Source organism: Vespa velutina, unplaced genomic scaffold (assembly GCF_912470025.1).
Source record: "Vespa velutina unplaced genomic scaffold, iVesVel2.1, whole genome shotgun sequence".
Classification (NCBI taxonomy): Eukaryota; Metazoa; Arthropoda; class Insecta; order Hymenoptera; family Vespidae; genus Vespa; species Vespa velutina.
This window is the reverse complement of record NW_025920071.1, coordinates 305867-319775: the sequence shown is the minus strand read 5'-3', so window position 1 is coordinate 319775 and position 13909 is coordinate 305867. Positions and strand designations below refer to the sequence as shown.

General features: G+C 33.9%; 1 pseudogene; it reads right to left on the bottom strand.

Annotated features, from left to right (window-relative positions):
• Window positions 1-6863: 6863 nt before the first annotated feature.
• On the bottom strand, window positions 6864-10500 carry LOC124957494 (annotated as a pseudogene).
• Window positions 10501-13909: the final 3409 nt, after the last annotated feature.

Genomic DNA, 13909 nt, shown 5'->3' with positions numbered 1-13909 from the left:
AGGAGCACGCAGTAAAGAATTTGTCCACGTCTTACCTGTACGTTAGAAAAACTATAGCTTTATTTAAATAACTTTTTCATGATAACAATATCATAAATATACAAATTTAGTCATGTTTACATATGAGACCTTTTATATTCGAATTTTATATGGTATAGTTCGAAGCAAACACCTATGTGCAAGATATGACTTCATCACTACAGAGTTTCAAATTTCATTGAGAGGCTATTTGTTTTCTTAGGTTAGTATACCCATGCGTATCTTATCGTTTAGGAGGACAAATGAACATATGGGAGTTCTTCATAAGCCCTGAGATTTCATTCTTAATGTTACGGCATCTCAGCCTGGAACTTTCTGCCGCCATGGAGGTTTCCCGGATGCTATTAAGCACCCTACCAGTCTCCACTTGGGACAATGGAGTTTCCGCCGGGCCACCCTCACCTAGTGCGGGCCAGTCAGCCCCCAGCTCAACCTCCTCAGAAGAGTAAATCATCGGCCTTGCGCGCTTGTGCCTTCTCCCCTGCTTTGGCGAGGTCAGGCCAGAGAGCCGCATGCTCTCAACCGCAATGGCAGTCCTTTCCAGTTCCTCCGCTTGGTATTCTTCGTTTTGTAAACTTCCTGGCGCATTAGATACACCGCAGGCCAGGTCGCCTACGTGTGGTGTCCTTTCTGACACATCATCCAGAGCTGAGGCCAGGTTGCCTACCCCGAGGTCCTGGCAGTCGTTGGTTGACGACGACGGGTGGACTACCCTACCACCACCTGACATCCCGTGGGTATCCCTCCCACGCCCGCTTATTGGTTTCATCGTACTATCCATATTTAGTAAAGAATATATTATTGGTGGGAGCCAAGCTCCCCAGCAGAAAGGAAAGGAACGGAAAGAAGCTAGTGAGAGAGAGAGAGAGATAGAATAGAAAAAGATATGTCAAGAAATATAAAGGAAGGAATAGCCATACAAGAACATTCATACACCATTCACTCAATCCCTTTTAGTCGCCTTTTACGACAAGCAGGGAATACTGTGGGAGTATTCTACTTCCCCCTACCCACGGGGGGGAAGTGATTTTAACCTTACGATCCGCGAAGTAGCTTGTCGTTACATTAAAGACGTTTCTCGGACAATCTCGATCTTAAAGTGCCTCGAGAACTAGTGGCCACCATACATTATCAAAAGCTCCTGAGATAATGAAAAATAACGCAACGACATATCTCCTTGAGTGAAGAGGCAGAAACAATTCGACCCATCTCCACGATTGCATTCTCCATTGAGCGTTCCTGGAGGAAGATAAAATGTTTGTCCAAAATTTTACCCTGTTCGAGGGAGATTTTGGTAAGGCGTAACTTCAACAGCCTTTTAAAACTTTCCCTATTACGGAGAAAAAACATATCGGTCGGTATGGCTTGGGATCTAACGCTTCTTTACCATCAAGAGTGCTCTTAACGAGCCCTTTTTCCAAATAGAAGGGAAGATGCCCCTTCGGAGGCATCCGTTAAAGTGATCCACGAAGTGAGTCGGGACAACAGCGAATGCTTTTTTGAGCACACATATTTTGATCAGATCCGGCTCCGGGGCTCTACCGTACTTATGAGATCCTACTACACGCGCGACCTCTTTTTCCGTGAAAAGGAGGGCATCCACTATTTCGGAAGTGTTTCTCGAAGTACTTCTTGTCGCTATAAGTTTCGGTGTATGTTTGGATACTCAGTCGTCCGGAACATGCGTATTTAGGAGAGCTCTACCTGTATCTAGCACTTTTCATGGTCTTCTTACCGTCCCGTTTGAGAGTGTTGATGACTCCTTCAACCTGAAGTTTGTTCGTTTGTTGCTTATATATATCCCCACAGTTCCCCGTTACCTTTTTCCGAGATATTTTTTTCCAGCTATTTAATTTGACCCATCATAACTTTTTGCTGCAAGCCCGCAAGAAAGAGCAATATCTCTGCATTAAAGTCACAGTCAGATTTCCTGGTGTTAAAACTTCTGTTTCCCGCAACTCAGCGGCCCTTATCTGTTCAGTCTTCGTGGCAAGTGACGCAATATCTTTGGAATTATGATCGCTGGACGTCCAGTCTGTACTAATCCTTCAATGGCCGATGAGTTGGCCCATGGATTGAGACAAGAGGACCACATAGATATATGAGGAATCCTTCATCGTCTAAAAAGTGTGGGTTAGTTGCCCTGCACTATTTTAGACTCTTATGCCTGATGCTTGGATAAAGGCTTCCAGCTTTGAGCCTCTTTCATCTGAAAACAACCTGAGAGATAACAGCGCGTTGGCGTCCTACGATACAAATAATCTCTTCCCCCTTAGAGTTTGAAGGACCAATTCCAAGTGCCTAAAATATTCCTTTATTTTGTCTCTGTACTGGAAGTAGAATGAGACAACGCAGAAGGAGGAACCAGGTGCTTGCACCTCTGTACAGATGCAGTGAGGAGTGCTAAGCTGCGAGATAAACATTACTCGATGCGCGGATTGATCGCTTCGACCGTCGGCCAATGTCTTTCCTCGCGAATAGCCGCTACTCTCGTTCCGTTACCTAGATTTATGATTTCAAAACCTAGCCCTTGTTTTTGGACGTACGGCTCATGCAAAGGCATTAGGTCCAAGCGTTGGTACCTATGCAAGTTTCAACGAAGCCTACCCTGCTTCGAGCTGTTGTTCTGTATATCGCGTCGGTAGTTTCAAAAGTTGCACTTGTAGGGTCCGCTTCAAAAACTCCCGTTGGAGCGTCGTTTATTTTGGAGCACGTTTTCGGCGATTCCTAAGGGAGTTCTTCGCATTTTTGCTTGATGATCGGAGATAAGGGGGTCCTATCGTGCGATTCGTGTGCACTGTTATCGGGGAATTGTAACTATCTATGAGGATTGGTTCAGGGGTGCTTTCCGTTCCCAGGAAGTTTAGCGAGGCGTGCATACGAGTGTATGCTCGAGTTCGCGTTCATGAGCTTATCAATTCATAAATTAAGTTTTGTTTAGGCGGTTTCTTATGCGAATTGGAAAGATTTATCACGGCAGCTCTGGCAATGTGTTTCTCTAATTTAATCTCGGTCGGTCTAGTGTTCGCAGTTTTTGTTTGCCCGGCCTTAGAAGATGGCTTCGGCAAATTCCTATCACATCTTTCCAAACCGTCTATAGCCGCACGAAGATTGGCTACCACCTGATGCAGTCTGGATTTTGCGGGGCAAAGAACGCAGCGGTGGATCGCTTGGTGAGTGGCCTCAGACGACGAGCGCGCACTCACCCGGCATGTTGCTACGTTCCTACGCCGCTCTACGCCAGTAGTGCAACTACTCGTCAGCTTTGGGATCGCGCTGGATGTATTCAACATAGCTATGCGCGAGTTTATCCTCCCCATGCTGATTGCCCCTGAGAATTTCTCCACCCGAAGGATATTTAGGCCATATCAATGGAAAAGGTGGAGTTAAGAGGCTTGAAGCAGTCAAAAAATTCCGGCGTCCGCGAAATATTTAAAATATTCCTCAATTTTTAGACTTTGCTGGATATTACCGTAGATTTATTCCAGCTTTATCGAAAATAGCGAAACCGTTGACTGAAGAAGTACCAACATTCATTTGGTACAAATCACAAGATAACACATTTGTTACTCTCCGTGATGCGCTATGTAGAGAACCAGTTTTGCAATCGAGAATACTTCAATCGAGAATATAATGCGACTATGGATGTGTCAGATTATGCCATGGAAGTAGTTTTAAGTCAAAGACCTATGGGGGAAGACCTTCTAATTTCGTATTGTTCGAGATTATTAAACAGAGTAGAGAAATATTATTCGATGATCGAATGAGAATTATGTGCGATAGTTTATGTGGTATATTATTTCTGACCTTATTTATACGGTCAAGAATTTATGTTAGTCACAGACCACAAGCCATTGATCTGGTTAAATTCTATCAAAGTCCCTAAGTTAAAGTTAACCAAATTAAAATTAGCAGAATAGAATTGTAAAATAGTGTATAAGACAGGGACGCAAAAGCCGATGCATTATCAAGAAACCGGTAAGAACCCAGATGCTACCCATTCGTAAATCAAATGAAAGTTCTTCCAGCGAATCGTTGTACTGTAATCATTCGAATGGTACAGATTCAGAAAATTTATTCAGACGAATTGATTGATATAATTGATCAGTGATCTAGACTAGAGAAAGAAACAGGTGATGAATCTTCAATACCATTAGATACTCTCGAAGAAGAAACATATTATGACTGTCTAGAATTGAATAATTGAAATCAGATATCTTGCGAGACGTTAGGCAATGGCTCAGATAACTCTTCTATTCTCGATCAAAAAAATATGAATGGTAAATTAAGATTATGATATAAATAATATTAATTCATGATTTTTGTCATTGTTTGCTGAAAAAAGAGTTCTGATCAATTCATTCCTCTCCAACGGGAGAAGAGAAAGTCATCTGGCGATTCGGAGTATTAATTGGACAATTTGTAATGTCCCTCTTGAGTCTCGTCGAATCTCCAACTAAATAATCAATAACACGTTTGCCTGTATTCTTGAGAAAACATTTTAAAGACTTCTTTGAGACTCGCGATCTTTATGTCATTAATTTGCGTGAGTTCAACAAATTCTAAATAACACAGCAATTACAATGAAATTACATGATACATATACCTTTAATAGTATACCTATATGCAGTAATTGATAATATAATAATGATTCTATATTTGTAACGAAAATGCTACCGTTCTTGCAGCGCCTACAGCGACTTTAATTTTCAGTTCTTCAAGCTCATGTAATAAGGTCTTTTGTTTTTCCTCGGTCTGCTGTTCCGCTATTGCACCAAGATTCACGGTAAAGTGTAATATTCTAGGATTACTGTTAGAGTCACCTTTCAAAGCTCCATGTTCTATTTCTCCTTTTAACCTTTCGATCTTTTCTCTTGTGGTATTCCTCCTTTTGATTATTATCTTCTGCAGATTCCAAATCCGTTTCTATCTTGGCAATCAAGTCTCTAATTAATCATAACATTAATCATTATTTCATTTACTCCTATTGCATTGCCGTTGTATGCATCGATAGAACAATCTCGAATATTTGTATTCTTCGATAGTACATTCAAATCCAGAAATTCTTTCAAGCATGGCATTGCAACTATCGACGCTCATTTTTTTTCATACAAATCCAATTGCTGTCTACAATTCTTTTTCTCTTGTGACAAGCATCATTTCCTTTTGTAATCTGCCAACTAACTTATTCAATTTTCATTTCGATGATGTCACATCTATGGCCAATTGTTTAGACTACTTATAATTCTTAGACAAATTTTGACATTCCCTTTGTACCACATCCAGCTTGAATTTGAGCTGCTATAACCTTCTGCTATTGAAACTGTTTCTGCTTGTTGAAGTTGATTTAATTCACGTTTTGACGTAGACGGTTAAATAACTGAACACAGATACATTAAATTGTATTTTTCTGTTAATTACAATACGTGATACATAAAAATATTTTTTATTCATGCACAATCGAAATATACACCGATTTATTCAAATATATCATGGTATCCGAATATTTTTTTCACTCACTGTATAATCATTGCTTCATATTAATTTACTCACATTATGTCTCATAACGAAATTCAGAAGGATGGAAAAGGATATTATAATTGTTGAATCTTTTATCGATTTTTTACGTATTGATTATAAATAAAAGTAAAAGAACTTTTATAATGAGGATCAATAAAAAAAATACTAAATGTGGTCCGCGCAATATATTTAAATTTTATAAAAAATGAACAGTTTATACACTTATCTGTAATTATGTATTTAGTAAAAATAAAAGTTAAAATATAATTAATTTGTGATATTTATGATCGTTTATTGTGTACGTAATTTCCAATGATATTCAGTTAACGATAGAAGAATTAGACGAATTAGACGATTCGAAAGAAAAAAGAAATATAAATAATTCTTATCTCTATCGGCGATCGTTTCCTTTTCTTTTCTATCTCATTGATTGGAAGAATAAAATGAATGTGCCTGCAATGAAAAGTCTCAAGCCGCAGGAGAATAGAAATTCAAAAAGAATTCTTGAAAGATCCGAGAAGTTATCACAGTACGATTTTAATTATCCTATAACTTGAAGTGATTATACTAGGAAGAATTATATTAAATCTTCGATTTATCCAATTGGTATAAAATCATTTCGCAGTGATCGTAACTCATACGATATACTATACGTAACAAGAACAAATATGAGTGCACTAATCTCTAATCGCGCAAGGTTTTATTAAACGCTCCTATGAGTGCTTTATTAAGCTAATATTCTTGTGATAAGACACAAATTTCGATTAGTTGTATGTATTATAAATGTGTACAACATTCGAATCGCATTTTAAGTTGATAAAATTTATCAACTATCTTAGTTTCTTTATTTCTATGCGAGAGAAATCAGAAAGGATTATGGTATAATAATCGATACTACGAGAAGTTTTTATTTATTTTTTCTGTTTTTTTTTTGTATGAAAAACAAAGATCCAAATTGATTTTATTATGAATAATATTGAAAGAACAATATTTTAATTTATTAAAATTAAAAATTGAAGTAAAAGAAATAGAATAGCGAAAGGATGACGTAACATCATGCTCAATTATTATCAATCGATCTAACAAAGGAACGTTTTTATAGGGCAACCCAAGATAAGGAAATCCAAAACGAATAGTGAATATCGTGGCTACCAACGCCCTTCGCTTTTTGACCATGTAATTTATATCAACTCTAAAATCATCGAGTTTAAAAATATTCTATGTCAATCCAAATCAATAAAGAATAGAAAAATAATTATCTACAATGGTATAAACGCTACGATTGAAGCCTTTCCTGAATCTAATTAATTAAAAATTGTACTTCTACCCCATTGGAATTGGTATTGTAAATTTTTTGTAATGTCTTTGTAATTCGAACTTTTGTTTCTCCATCAATTTGTAGTAATCTGATACGTCCTGTTACTGCTTTTTAAATTGTTCCTCTTGAATATCCAAAGTCTTCTTCATAATCGTCGTTCTCAATATCTGCAAAATTCATCCTATTTGCGTGTTCCATTTATCCATCGCATTTGCCACCACGTTTCTTTCTACATGGACGATTTGGTTTTACAAATTTTATGTGTGGTGGTTCTTGTAATTCATTTAATTTCTTTTCTATCCCATCACGGAATAATTGTCCAATATGGCGTTTCGAATTTTCGTGACAAGCATCTACATGAAATTTATTAGTGAAACTTCAAATAGTTTAATTGTGAAAATATATTACACTACCGCCGCACAAGTATTTGATTGTAATCATTTTCTATAGGCTCACAGGTGGTGTTGGACGATTTCAGAAAAATATACAAATTTTGTGTGAGGTAGACTTGCCATATCCAAAAATTAGAGAGCATTGTTTTCCGAGATCGTAAGATTAATACTTTGCAAGTTGGCACTTTGGACAATTATTAACCTCCAGCAATATCTAATAAGTAATGTAGATAAATCATATTTTTAAAAATTAATGTAACGTTTAAAATTGAAATAAATTCGAATAAATGTACTCATAATTTCTGTAAATGCTGAAACTATTACAGAAAGATATGGTGCTATAAAAGCCTTTCTACTTTCCTCATATTCAAATATCTTAGATTTACCTTAATTTAATTATTTTAATGCCATGCCACAGATAGTTTCCCTTTTTTCTTCATTTAATAATTGTCTGTAAAAAAATATAATAACAAAAATACGATTAGAACTAGAAGAATTTGAACATATTTTTCTACAGTTTATAGAATATAATTATTTAGTATATATTGTATATAACAGTATCTACAATAATATAGTATATACAGTATAATTATTTATCCTTGATTCGTAGAATCAACTTTGAAGGAACAACTCTGTTTTATTTTATCAGTAACAATTTTGTTTTATCAAAATCATTTCAAGTTTCGTACAGTCATAACATATTCCAAAAGTTCTATTATTTGAGTTATGGAAATGTTTGTCTCTTATGAACCGATATATCCTAGCTTTAAAAGTAAAAGTATGAATACGGAAACTGATTAGTATAATAAACTTGCAAACACTGTAGGCTTAAAGAAACGAATTACATATTTCATTGTCTATATCAACTGCTTCAACGATCAGTTGATATTCCGAATCAGATTCAACAGTGCCTGTGACATCGGTCGATATCCTAAATAATCCATTTTATCTTTTTAATTCTAACATAATCTCCTTCAGTTTCTCGGAATTACAAAGCATTATTAATTCTTTCACAGAAGCAACTTTTACTTCTATAATAAAAAAAAAATAATAATAAAAGATACGTATAAATACGTAAAGTATACAATATCAAATAAAAACTAACATTCTTCGATAGATTTGAAAATGTTTCATGGATTAAAATATGGTTCTAGCTTTTCCATCATTCGATAGAAATCATTATTTTCTATTAATTCTGGTAATAACTTGTGGACAAGAAACATTATTATTATTTAATAATGCTATTCTCTACCCTTATATACTTCAATAATATTGACAAATGTAAACAAGAATAAAATTACTAGTAGATTACAGTGTAGAATCAGCCATTGGAGAATCGATATAACGAATAAACCTTCTTGATCGAACGAACCTGTTCGTTCTTCACGTTATTAATAATATTAACCAATCAACATGCAAAAAATACAATTACTGGAAAGAATGAAACTCCAATTACAGTATTAGCTACAAATCCGATATTTCCGATAATAATGTTACTTAATACAAGTTTCTAAAGAAGCCTGTAATTAAAAAAAAAAAAAACAATATGATTATTAATATTCCAAAATATTTCTATATTATTTTACTAAATATATATGTAAAGAAAGTATACTTTCTTCAGGTAGATTTGTCCCGCCCTTCCTTTGTCTTTTGTTATCTACAAATTCTTTTGTTACCTACAAATCGAACCGTTAAAGATTTGGGAGAGAAACGGGCAGTAAGAAATAGAACGTAGACGAGAGAAGTAGCACGAGAGTGTAGTATAAAATTTAATCAGTGTGAATAATAAACGTAAATTGTCGTTTCTTTGTTTACAGGTAAGACTGTAAATACTAAAGAAGTAGTAATTAACAAATAAAGATTTATACCTTTGTTCACAGAGAACCTTATTTTCGTTTATCACCTCACCTTATCTATTCGAGATATTATATATATTTTACTTAATTTCCTTAATAATATCTCGGTATATATGTTATGTATTATGATCAGAAGTATTACAATTCACTGGTTCAAAACAACGATGATATAGAAATATTGGATGGATTCAAGGACAAAGAATCTGTATAGCCTTTGCTTCCACAACAATGTACCTACCATATGAAAAAGATATAAATTTATAATAAAATTTTTCGAAATTTTATTATTATTATTATTCGTCGTCAAACGAAAACATTAAAAATTACTTTATGGTAGATTGCATGATATCTACGTTTAATTTTTTCATAATATCCTTATTATAAGTCGCCATGCAATCGTTCAATCCTTATGTATTAGAAAGCATCGTACTGCGAGTTATACTGATATTAATTTAACACTATATTTCATTTCTTTCCTCTTATTTTTTGTTTTTATTAAAAATAAAACATTGTTATTTCGCATATCTAATACGACATAACAAAATGATCGAACATTTTTAAATTACTCTTTCTCAATAATTATATCAATTAAATGATTTAAGTATTAACATTTTAAAAATTCCTTAAAAATATAATATTATTAATCTTACCAAAAACAGATAATTGAAGAATATAAGCGTTTTCATATAAGCCAGAGCGATCGCAGTTTTCAATCTTATGTTCATCTTTCCTCTCGATCATTTTCTTCGGAATTTTTCTCAAATTTTTATGACGTACTCTTCTTCAACAAATGGAAGTTACGATCAATTCAGATAGTATATCCTGAAATATCCTTCCTCCTTCTCCCTCCTGTCATCGTCTCATATCAGTAACTTTGTTCCACAGCTTGCGCCGTTTAAATCTCCTGGCATACTTCAGATGTCAAATATAAATTACGCATTAAATCGTAAGAAATATTAATATGTTACCATTAATTTTAGATTTTTTTTTCTTTCTTTATTATTTTTTTTTTTTATTCCTTTTTATTCTTCTAATTGCTTTTACCATTTCATACCCATATCCGTATTCATATGTGAAAATTTGCGTTTTTGCTTTTCAACTCGTTTATTACTTTCCCATAGTGATCCGAGAATGATAATTGGATTTTTGTCTGATTATCTTTGAGTTGCTTTAAAGTAAAATTGTTGTTACTTGCTTGTTGCATAAGTAATTCTATCAGAGGTTCAATGACTTGAGGAAGAATGTAAATAGGAGGTGGTTTATTTTCTTCATTTGTTTTGGTGTCTTCATTTGTTTTGGTGTTATCTGTTGGTATAGCATCGGTTTCACAGAGAATACTATATGAGTTGTACGTAGGTATATCTTGTAGACACATCTCGGATTGATGGAACGTGCGTGGATTTTCATATCTGTGTTTGTATTAGATTTCTTCTTGTTGCTAGTAGATAGGGACTCAGCTTGGTAGATTGAAGCATTAGTGGACATGTCGATATCGTTCACTTCGTTATTTGATGTATTCCCTATGGAACATGTGTCTTCTAATTTTCAGATTTTTAGATTTATTGGTGACATATTTGAGCCAACAGCCGTACGATGTATGCTTAATGTAAAGTTAGCGATCTTACTCAAAAAGCAAGAAAATAGAAGATGAATTATGACGCAAAAGTTTGTGCCAACTTGCGAACGAGGCCTTTGCCATTGCGCATTCTGATATCGATTGATATTTTAGACGAGGCTGTTAGAAAAATCCAGACGTCTAAGATGGCGACGAGATCATCAGCAGGGAATCGAAATCATCCACCGTAATTCAATTACATTACATTACTGTGTGAACACCGAGTGTCAATGCATATATTAATTTCTTCAATTAAAAACAATAAAAGCATATAATATTAGGATGGAAACTATGAAACGGGCGTTTTTGTTTAGCTATTTATTTTCATTCAACGCGCGTCTCATAGTTTCCAACCTAATAAAAACATGTGGAAGCATCAAAATCTTGACAAATGTAATTAATACGGATTATAAATGGAAACAAAAATTTACTAATGAAATAATTACATTTTCTAAAAATACAGAATTATAAAATAAACTCATGTATCATACGTATAAAGATCATTCACATTTCGATACTACGAACGAAATAATTAATTAATAAATTGAATAATTCGAAAGATTTATCTATTTATGTATTTCTCTATTTATGCATATCTCTAAAAAAATAATACTTTGTCGATGATTTATTTATAAATATTGAATGATACGTCATTTACAATCGTAGTAATGTTTATCATAATTTGATAATAATTGGATGAGAAATGCTGTACTATCGAAAAGAATGAAATATATTTATTCACACACATACACACACAGAGTGAAAACTTCACAATTAATACTTTCGTTGTAATAACTTCGAAAATAGAAGATATGCACATGGAACATAATTTTCCTTATAAATGTTGTCTTCACGTTTATGAGCTTTATTTCTACAAGCATCAAACTGAATTGATTAATTTTCTTATTTAGGTTGGACTAACAAGATATTCCTTTGGACAGTTTTTAAATTCGTGTATCATATTTTTAATATTTCGATATTTCAATATAATAGATCGACAAATTACAAGCTTTGTGACATAATACGCATGAGTGACGATCCAATTAGTCTCCTTCCTTTCACTCCACCGGTAATTTTTATAACTCTATGGTACAGGTTGCGATCAAGCTTCGTCGTCTCGTTAATTGTAAGTAATAAGAATATTTGTTCTAATGTACATCCTTATTTTATATAATAATCAATTTTCAAAAACGCGACTTTCGCGTATAAATGTTGAGAAGATATGGCATCGTTACGTTTAAAAAATATTCGTGAAAATAAATTCCTAGTGACATTTTCTATATCGGATTATCCTATTTTATTTTTGTAATGTTAGTATTTGTTTCACTTTTTAACGTTTTTATTATTCTTATAAAAATTTCATCGATAGTCGTCGTACACCGAATCGTAGCTTTTCAGTAACGTCATTTTTTCATCGGGCTAGTGCTTCATTGTTATCTCGTTATTAAACATAAGTAGCTAGTCTTTCTTCTAGAGAAAATTTATAATTATTCAGTTTTTTGTATCTGTTCTTACAATTAATTCAAATATACGTGTTCTTTTACGATCTTCGTAATTGGCTAATCTTTAGCACTATTGAAGAACATTAATAATCAAATTGAAAAACAATCAAAACCAAATAATCGGTTAATAATCGGTGTCTTGGGAATACATCGGTTGGACACTTTCGTATTTGCTCATTGCAGCTCGCTGATTGGACAGTATTTTGCACATTAATAGGATGATGTTGTTTGGTCGGTCCTTAACACTTTAGTAGGCTTTCGGAAGTTAATCAGTGCGAATTTTGATCTAGCGATTGGATTGTAACTTTGACATCTATTTTGATCATAGGAGTATTATTCCCAGGATTAATAATTAAATGTGTATCTTGATGGAACAAATTTATTTAGTTCAGAAGATAGATTGACGAAAGTTGGTTAAATACTGGAAAGAATTCTGTAATCGTATGAAACGCGTGGATACTCGCGTGTTCAGTTGGATCATCTAATCAGTTGGTAAAAACGATTCGACTAAAAGTCCGAGAAATTACTTAATTACTTCCTCTCGTACTACTCTTTCTCTTTATTCTTCTTCTTCTTGTTCGATATTTTATTCGAAGATTGTTGTTCTATTTCTTTTTCTTTTGCTTTCTTTCTTTATTGTTTCATTTTTTTGAAGAATGAAAAAAGACTCGAGAAAACTATCGTTCGAAATTTCCGCGGAAATTCATAAAGAAGAATACATTTATAGAACGCACATGCTTATAATATACATATATACACATTGGTACATATATGGAAAGGAAAAATAAGTTTGATTGGGAGAAATGAAACCACCCAACTCCATTTCTCCCATCCCCCAGTCCAACCTGGTCCCCCATCCTCCCAATTCCCGTCTTTTATTCGTCTTATTCCATTGCTGTGCAAATAGTCATTCCCTCGAACGTAAATATGAAACGTATATATATATATATATCACTGGTCAGATCTGACATGTCTCATCTATTTTTACTTCGTATTAGACTCGCGTTATTTGGTTCGTAAATTAGCGTCGATCGATCGATAAATCCATCGTTTCGAATGATCGTTATCATTTCCAAGAAAACTTGCTGGAAATAAATAAGTAGGTACCTAATTTACTTCCAATTTGTGATGACTCGTCGAAAAGTATTAGAGTGAGGGTGGGAGAGTAAGAAAAGGGTGGGATGGGGGTTGGGATTGATATTTAATTTAAGAAAAAGCACGTGTTATGTGTTATGGGGATGTCATAAAATGAAATAGCAAAGTCACTCAAAAGTTACTTTTAATGAATAGTAATCCGAGATATAGTAATGACAGTGAAACTTTAGCCTATGGGATGAATCTATCCTCTGTCTATGTGTATGTATTTGTTGGGAAGAACACTGATGACATTAGAATATTTATGAGAAATTAATTATAATTTATCGAAACATCGAATTCTCCCGTCAACGATAATTCCTCCATGAATGATAATAGTTCCTGATCATGTTTTTAAACGTCTATCAATATTCATTAACACTAGATATACCGGCTATTTTAATATACTGTTTCTACCAAAACAAAGTCAGAATGTCTGATGTAAAAAAAATTCTTATTGAGGCTTCCAGTCTTTATTCACACTTAAAACATGACAAAAAAGTTGATTAATATCGATTTTAACAGTTAAATGG